The 6,718-nt window shown below is 40.3% G+C and overlaps 1 long non-coding RNA gene across 2 annotated transcripts in view; it reads right to left on the reverse strand.

Annotated features, from left to right (window-relative positions):
* Positions 1 to 1,504: 1,504 nt before the first annotated feature.
* LOC113489604 overlaps positions 1,505 to 6,718 on the reverse strand; it is an 11,350-nt gene continuing 6,136 nt past the window's right edge. Inside the window, exons 3-4 of one of the 2 annotated variants that reach the window (XR_003400064.1) lie at positions 6,589 to 6,672; positions 1,505 to 5,463 (exon numbers count right to left, since the gene is read on the reverse strand). This is a non-coding gene — a long non-coding RNA (uncharacterized LOC113489604). Of the gene's footprint in view, positions 6,673 to 6,718 lie in introns of both variants that reach the window. The other variant, XR_003400063.1, reaches the window with a different exon arrangement.

Below are 6,718 nucleotides of genomic sequence, written 5' to 3' on the forward strand. Positions count from 1 at the left end.
TTGTCATGTTAGGCCTTTGCAATTGGGCCTAACAAGGTATTCAGAACAGCCAGACTCCACTGGGTAACGCAATCACGGTAAAATGTAATGTATAAAGGTCCACTAATTGAAATCACTGGTTAGAAATTGTCAGTGAGATTCAAATATACAGTACAGGAACTAGAAAATAATGAAGTCCACAGCATTTCTAAAATAAGTCACTAATGTCCTTCATGATCTTTGGCAAGATAATCAATAATCTATTTTAGCTTACAACAAACCTTAACAACACTTTCCACATCACAAATTTTTTTTTTTTGAGTAAAATTTTGTTTTGTAAAAGCAAATAAGAAACCAACTGATATTTTTTCCCCTTCCAGATTCCCTGCAAAGCCGAGTGTCTAAAGCAAGTGCATGCACATTTCAGAAGACATCAGACTCCCAGGCTGAATGCTCATCCACCAAATTTTAGTCTGAAAGATATTTGGGAGCAGGGGGAATGATACCAAATGTAAATTCCACTGGGGGTTATATCAGAAGCATGGACAGCACAACATAAATGCAACTCAGTCTTCCTGGATGCTTCATAAGATGTGCTCTCTCAATTTCTGGTCTGAAATCAGGAACTGCTGAGATGTGCTGTTTCTAACTATTTCTTGAGTTACTTGCACTCAGTGTAAACTCCTCATGAGGACTCAGGGCCCCATTCCTGCAAGCTGATGCATGTGAGCCTGCATTTACTCCCATTATCTTCAACAGGGTTTTGCGTGGGTGTAAGCGTTTGCCTGAACAGATCAGTTTGCAAAATCAAAGCCTAAGAGACTGCACTTAAGTGCATTTTCATATCTGTCTTCTTTCCTCCCTGCAGCTGGGCCTTAGTTATCTCTCCCCCTAAAACATCCTGCCTCTTCAACTGAGTCAGTCAGTCAATGCTCACATCCCACATTTCTCTGCACTGAAATCCAGACTTCCATGCTCCCCATCTTTTTACTCAGAAGGCAGTGTTTCACTCACCAGTTTTTTCTTTTCTTCATTACCAGCCACCTCTTTACCCCCATTAAAAGCTCAGCCTTCTCCCCATGCCCAGCAAATCAGCTGAACATCAGCCTCAGCTCATCATAGCCTTCACTCATGAACAAAGCCAAGCCTGAATCACAGCTGACAATTTCACGAACTAGAACAGAGCCATAATATTTGATTCCTCAGACAAGGATCTGACTGTTCAGGGACATATATTTATGGTCAAATTCTATTCTAGAATAAAGTTCTTATGGATCTTTTTTTAAGCTTAAAAAATCTTATTTCTACCAAGCTCTGTAAAATGCATTTCTAAAGAAAAACTCTTTGTGGTTTAACCAGCAAAACTGTCCTAAGCATGGTATAATAACTTGCACTTTGACATTTTATTTCAAGGTGTCACATCCCACTCAGACAAGTGACTTAGATTTGTAAATCTCCAGTGAAATGGAAAACAGTGAGACAAGTCTCAAAGTCCAGGCAAAGATATTTATTAATTTCCCACAATTGGATACACAATAATTGGATAAGTACATAATGAGTTATGGCAAGCAATAGTATGGCAAGGCAAATAGTATGCCTTGCATTGCTTAACAGTAATAAGAGAAAGTGGAAAAAGATGAGAGATGGAAAGGTGGAAGTAGAGATCATCAGCCTGGGTTCCTGCATCAATCCCACCAGCAAGAGTTCAAGGAAGAATCCATCTTCTTCATGTCTTATTCTTCCTTTCTCTCTCACTCCTTGGGGGGGGAAAGTGATTTCCTTGGGGTCCATCCCCCAGGTCAACCCGCATACCTGCTTATCCCATGTATGGGGAGGGGTAAAGTGCTTCATGGGATGATGTCATTAGCATGATCATGTTATTAATTAGCATATTCTGGGGTGTCAACTTTAATATTAATTTCCTGGATAACGGAGAAAAGGTCATTCACTGGGAAGATGACCCCTGAAATACAAGATGCACCAGAGCAGAGCCCTCCTGTCTCCTCAGGGCTCCCTCCTCCAGCCCACCCTGTGCTATCCAGGCAGCCTTATCAGCCCCAAACTCCACATGATCCACCCTGTGACTGTCATTTCACTACTTGTGAGTGTTCGAGGTATTCCTCAGCTCAGAGGGCCTCCACTCCCCCCTCCATCCCTTACCTCTCTCAGGCATTTTTTTTCCTCACACACCTGTTTCTCTCAGGCTCTGTTTTTGGGGATTTACAGGTCATTTCCCACACAAGGCTAAACTTATACTGACTAAAAAACTACTGACACCCATGACACTGAGGATCCTTGACTCTCCATGGTTTCTGAGCCTGGTTTTCACTCTCTTAGTTGCTGTGATAAGTCAGACTGGTTTGTTTCCTGACTCAAAAACACATTGTTGGAAACCAAATATTTAGTGGAAGTTTATTTTTGTTAAATCTTTTGTAAGGGGCTTGGCTAGCCCCAGCTCTGTGATCTACTTCCCAATGAGTCAATGTTTCACCAAAAGGATGTGGTTGGAAGGAACCTCTGGATATCATCTAGAGCAATCCCCCTCCTCCATGGTTTTAAATAGAGCAGGTTGACCAGGATCATGACCATACAGGCTCAGGAGAACTTATTCCAGTGTTGGATTGCCCTTTGAAGAAAAGCTTTTGTATGTTTAAATAAAATTTCCAGTATTTCACATGTGCGCGCGTTGCCTCTTGTCCTTCCTTTCTCTAAGAGGAATCTGGCTCTGACTTCTTTATTCCTCTTCATCAGGGATTATATGTATCAATAATCCCACCTAAAGCTTTCCTGCTCCAGGCTGAGCAGACCCAGACCTCTCAGTCTCTCCACGCAGGACAGATGATGCTCCAGTCTCTTCATCATCTTTGTGGCTCTTCACTGGACTTACATCAGTAGATCAACTTCTCTCATGCTTAGGTGCCCAGCACTGGACCCAGCATTCCAGCTGAGCTTCAGCACTGCCAGTTGAAGGGGAAGGACCACTTCCCTTGACCAGTTGCCATCACAAATAAAGCCTCTCATCATCAGGAGCAAAGCCACATAAATGGCCCTCCCTCTGATCTCAAGATCCTCACCTCTTCTCATGGAGATCCTGAAAACTCAGGTGACTGGTTCTTCTGTACAGTTATTTGCCACTGTATTTACTAGACTAGAGCACTCATTAGGTATTTACCAGTTAATCCTAGATCTTGCTTCAATCCAAAGAAACTACCTTGACATAACAAATTACCCAAGCATGCACAGCAAATCCGGAACTCCATGAGGGAGAGAAAGGCATCACGCTTCCACACTGGTTTCTCCAGCTCCATCCACTATTACTCATGTTCCTGAATGCTCAGCTCTTTGTTTCACAGATGTCATCTGATTTTTCTTCAGGATGAACCTTAAATTCATCATTTTTTTTGGATGGTACATTTCTCAGATTGCCAATTTGAGCTTTTTTGCATTTCTTTATGTTTAGAAAAATCAGAAAGACCCAATACTGTCTGAGACCTCACACTGGGTGCAAGGTCTCCCTTTATCTCCCTAAATTCTATACAAGCTGGAAAGCATAAAACACTCTACAGTCATTGGGTTTTAAACATGAGAGTCTGTTTTATTTTTCACATTGCACTTTAACAAGAGAGCCATCTTTTTTCAGCTTAAAGTCTGTGTTGGTCAGTAAAGGTATTTGCCCAGTTATCCTTAGCAATTACCACTGTTGCAACTCCTAACTACACGTAATACTTACTTGCTGAAATGTAAAGTAAAAAATACCTTTAGCAGTAGATTTATTAAAGAAATGTTCCTTCCCACTTCTATCATACAAAATATTTACCTGGCTTCCCCCTTGTATTTTATAACTAGTCTTTTTCCTGAAGCTTTCTGTAAGTATACATGACAAGGTGTTCATTAACTGCACTGTTCCAGAGCTTTTTCAACAAATCTAAACAAAACACTCGTATTGCTTTTTTTCTGTCTTTGATCCTACAACACTCAAGAGTCACTGGAACTTCAGTAAACCAGTTATCAGTAACAAAATAGATATATTTTGAAGCCCTATAAGCAGCATGTTCTGGCTGCAATTCCCCCTGAGACATGCTCCACCTGTGGCACCTCATCTCCCTTCTGTCCATCTGCTCTCCCCAGGCAGTTGGTCCCCATGCACCTACCACAAAAATTAGAGTTGTTTAGTTATACCATAACTTGGTCCTATATAATGTCTTCCTGTGCCCCAGGTACATATATTATAATTTCCGAGACACATAAGAGGTATAATAAACTCAGTGGCTGAAGCACTTTCAAATGAATGGGATTTAAATGTTAGAGTAGAGGTGGAGACTCTCAATATGTCCAATCCTCTCAGCTTTTGAAAGATGCTAAAGGGATTCTACTGCAGACCCATAGAAGCAGGAATTAGATGTATCTTGTCATACACATTCAGATCTATTTCTCTTCATCTTTCCACCTAACAAACCTATAAAACTAAAAAAAAAAAGATATTGCAGCTTACTACAGCTTAACAAAATTGACAAACTCTGATTTTTCCCATCATTTAATTGGTCTAAGTAGAACAAATTATAATGCACACTTAGTCATTTTTCAGTGCTAATTTTTTTTTCTTCTCCCTTCCCCTCCTGAAACAACAACACAAATTACATGGAAAAATCTGTATTTATTTTTTGTAATTACTTCTGGTCTGAAACCAAGCTTCTAAGTGGAACCAAATTTTTACATTCAAGTTATAACTTCTGAAAAACAAATAATAATGAGAATGCTGACACAATTTTAAGTGGAGTGACATGAATGGCGCCAATATAACATAGTTAAAACGTGTGGGAAATAAAGTATTTTATTCCAGAAGGATATGAAATTCCTAACTCAAAATAAAGTGTATGTCTGGTATTTACTGGTTTTTACCAAACCTAACAATTTTGCAAAACATACAAGGGCTTCAGGGAGTATAGGATTCAATCACAATTCAAAACTTCTTCATCTTGGATACATTTGAGACAGAGGGATTTGGAAGCCACAGGGACAAACTTCTTTCCTTTCTCCAGAAACTCACGTGGGATTTACCCCAAATGAATAATGGTACTAGATAAAATAGTTCAGCAAAAGATCTGCCTAGCAGAAGTGTTCAAAAGCCAACATAAAATCCAAAATGTTATAAACCACTTAAAATTATGAACTGTGTAGTACCTATGCAACATGAGAAACATAACAATATACCAAAAAAGAAGAGAATGGGCGTTTATGCATCCCTCAAGTCAGCAGAGGTAGTTTCAATGCTGACATGAAGTAGAGTCTGAGATGAGCTATTATCATGTTATTCTTTATTAGTTGTTAAGCACTGATGTTGTATTCAGTTCTTCACCAGAGAACACTTGTCTGAATGGATTTACAGTTGCAGGCCCTCTGCCATTTGTTCCAGCCAACTCTTAAGTCCTCTCATACCCCTTATGTCAAGATGGATAAAGAGATCTGCCAACACAAACGCAATGACTGCACAAAAAAACACAATGAAGATATGATACAAGGCTAGAAATACAGAAAGAGTTAATTGCACTTCTAAAAATCACTTACTGTGGGAAATACAGAAAAAGGAAATGTTTAAGAGTGATGTGAATGGGAAGAGATGGATTAGTGAAACAATGGATTAGTCCTCTCTTGAGGACAAGAAAACTGGCACAAAGTTAGAAAACTGCCTAAGACCCTTGCAGAGCTCGACCCAGCATCTTTGATAAGGCAGAAACAGGAAGGAATAGCCATGAAAAACAGGAGGAACAAGAAGGAATGGAAATCGTCTTGTACAGGACAGGTAGCTAGTGTGCCTCTTGGCCAAAGACAGCAAACAAATTAGAAAAAAATAGTGACTTGCATTTGTCAAAAAGTTGCCTCTCTGCCTTTCTTCCTCCCCGCTCTCAGCTGCACAGTCTCACCCTTGGTGCTGACAGGCATTCATCTGAAGAGAGAGGGACCACCTTCACCCCAAAAGAAAACTATTTACTAGTTTCTGCTGGGTTATTTCTCTGCCACATTAGCCACTTGAAGAGAAATGAAGAGAGGAACAGGACTATCTTTTCTGCATCAGTGCGACACTAGAACGGTTTAGCCAGCTTCCTCCCTAGATGCAGCCCCCATCTGCACTCAAAAGCTCTTCGGCTTTGCTGAGGAGCTCCGTGATACAAAAGCATTTTTGTTGGCAGGGAGTTACCTCCCTTGCCTCTTTGATCGATCGATCCATGCTTGAATGGAAACACAGCTGAACTTCAAAATTCTTACTAAATCTCACTGTCTTCTTGGCTTTTTTAGCAGATATCAATGGCTTTTTCATGTGGACTAAAATGTGGGAAATTATTAGGAATGTTCACCCGGGTATGCTGCTAGCAACGTGGGTTTCACTGAGCACTTCATAAATACAAAAGACTGTAGCCTCTTGGTACTAGTTACCAAGTCTCCTGTTGTCAGAAGTTAACTTGGCACCAGCACATTCTAAGCAGGAATGGCCAATTGGTATCTTGGCTGTTAATATATAACATAATGCTGACATCTAGTGGCTGGCTACACTCGTACACGTCTTGGAAGGTCTTGAAGCTATTTGTCTGTGTCCAGGCAATCATTTCTTACCTTTTGGAGACAAGATGCTCTAGATGAAAGTGTCATGTCTCTTCCAGTTGTGCACTATTCAAACGAAGTAAATGCATTCTCGTTCTGCAGAGATCATAAATTAAGTAAAAAGGGATTGTTGTAGATGTTC

Source organism: Athene cunicularia (assembly GCF_003259725.1).
Source record: "Athene cunicularia isolate RWA chromosome Z unlocalized genomic scaffold, athCun1 chrZ_part1, whole genome shotgun sequence".
In the NCBI taxonomy this organism is placed as follows: Eukaryota; Metazoa; Chordata; class Aves; order Strigiformes; family Strigidae; genus Athene; species Athene cunicularia.